The sequence below is a fragment of the Dunckerocampus dactyliophorus genome, chromosome 18 (assembly GCF_027744805.1).
Source record: "Dunckerocampus dactyliophorus isolate RoL2022-P2 chromosome 18, RoL_Ddac_1.1, whole genome shotgun sequence".
NCBI classification, from domain to species: domain Eukaryota; kingdom Metazoa; phylum Chordata; class Actinopteri; order Syngnathiformes; family Syngnathidae; genus Dunckerocampus; species Dunckerocampus dactyliophorus.
In genome coordinates, this window is record NC_072836.1 from 15,629,898 (window position 1) to 15,632,496 (window position 2,599).

Below are 2,599 nucleotides of genomic sequence, written 5' to 3' on the forward strand. Positions count from 1 at the left end.
ATGTTTCTCCTCCACAATGCTAACTTGGACCGGACATGAACCATGCAGACGTTTACCTCCGCCAGTGCTCATAATTGTTTAAACGTGCCTGACTGAGAAAGGCTGCTCAAAGACACCCCAACGACAAGAAGTCCCGCTCTAACAAGAGGATAGGCAACTTAGACATTGTTTGCAATTAAACAATGCAAAGAAAATAGCTTTAAATCATATGATTTAACATGCATGTACAGTGTACCAGGTGCTTGTGTAAACCGCGGTATGCAAGAATGGACGACATTTTAACGCAGGATGGGTGCGCAAAGGTCACAGCAATGTCAAAGAATGCAGACAAACTCTTTATCAGCACAGAACAAGAAATGCTTTTCATAAAGTCGGAGCATTCATATGACTTGGCAAAAAAACAACAATCAAGCATGTCAGGGACTGCTACTATCTGGATGTGACACAATGTTTAATTTGATGTTCAATGACACTCGGAGTAGTTCACACATTAATCAGTAGTTCCACCTCATTTATTAACAATAAACGTCTCTAGAAGAAATGTATTCATTATTTGATTGATTGGATTTATTTATTATTACTATTTCATCTGTTTATTTTATAAGCCATCCATCGAATATACGGTGGCCAACAGGGGCAAAAACCAAAAACAACTGCATGAGAGGAATGTGTTTTGTTAATATTTTTGGGTGACTTCATTGGATTTCCAATTTCTTAAGGAATAAATTGCTTCCGTTTTTGATACTTTCTGTAAAGAATGACTTACTGTATTTCTTTTTTTTTTTTTTGCCTAAAATCTTAAAATTACGAAATCATTGAAGGATCTTGAAAAATTGTAATTAAAAGTATTGATATTGGCATGAATGGTCCTGTCCTCTCATGGCATTGGATCGATCGCATCTGTTCTTAAAATACGCCTTTCATCTGAGCAGGCTTCATCAGTTCATGCTCAAAAAAGGTAGGACAGCTCTAGTCTGACTAGATAGGACAGCTCTAGAAGGCTACATCAGTTCAGAAACTACTACTAGACAGGACAGCTATACAGTACAGTAGAGGGCTTCACCAGTTCATTCCCAAAGACTAGGTAGGGCAGCTCGAGAAGGCTACATTAATTCAAGCTAAAAATTGTAGGACAGCTCTAGTCAGACTGGATAGAACAGCTGTAGAAGGTTACATAAGTTCATGCTAAAATACTAGGTAGGACACCTCTAACCAGACTAGATAGGACAGCTCTAGAAGACTACATCAGTTCATGCTAAAAGACTACGTAAGACAGCTCTATAAGGCTACATCAGTTTGTGACAAAAGACCAGGTAGGACAGCTATGGTCAGACTAGATAGGACAAGTCTAGAAGGCTACATCAATTCATGCTAAAAGACCAGGTAAGACATCTCTAGTCAGACTAGATAGGACAGCTCTAAAAGACTGCATCAGTTCATGCTAAAAGACCAGGTAGGACCACTCTAGAAGGCTACATCAGTTCATCCTCAAAATACTACATAGGACAGCTACTGGATATAGTACAAGGCTTCATCAGATCATGCTCAAGGCCTGGGTAGGACAGCCCTGGTGTGACTAGGTAGGACATCACTAGAAGGCTACATCAGTTCGCCCTAGAAACAAGTTAATTTTACCCCACTGATGTGTGGTTTTGTAACAGCCCTACCTCTAGTCCTAGAGCTGTCCTACCTAGTGTTTACAGTTCAGTTGTTTCAAGGACCTGAGAATTACCTGGATGAATGAGAACATTCACAGGCCTGGTATTGGATCGATACCAACATTTTTCAGTATTGTTCCAACACTACCCTCCAGTCCACGTTTGCACACCATTTAAAGAGCAAGACAGTTTGATTGTAGCTTTTTTCAAGCTCATGTTTCACGTCTAGAAGCGGGCATTGTCTCCTCTCAGGTGTTCCACTTGAGAGAAAAAAAAAAAAACAGCCTTTATTATCGACCTTTGATATTTAAATATTGACATGGAAACATCCCCACACATACGGTATATTACCCACATGCTGTTTATCATGTTTGGAGTTGCCAAGGCCACGGAGGTTGCTATCAAGTGCATACCAGCCAGTGTTAAGGGCTCCACTCAGGCTGCTCAGGTGTTCTCCATGGAGACGGGAGCGAAAGCCACCCCTCACTGCCCAGCAGGCTTTGTTAATCACTCAAGACCGATGACGCACAAACGCTGAGAAAACAACCTTTTGTGGTGCGACTCCTGAATTATCAGTGCAAACAAAAACCCAAATGGAGTTATACAGTATGCCCCGAAGCAAACGAGGCGCATGATCATGAGCTTGCAACCCTGAATGGGCTTTGTGCTGTGGATTATTACATAAAATGCATTACAGTTACACAGCATTTAGAAGAAACGTTGTACCGTGGACTGGTCCAGTCCCGGGTATACCCCGCCTCTCGCCCGAAGTCATCTGGGATAGGGTCCAGCATACCCCCGTGACCCTAGTGAGGATAAGCGGCATAGAAAATATAAGCACACACTGCCATCAAGAGGCCAACTGATGTAAAGGTACACAACTCCCAACATGGATGAGTATGGAAGCATTTAGAGTTAAATAACAGCACATACACACAAAG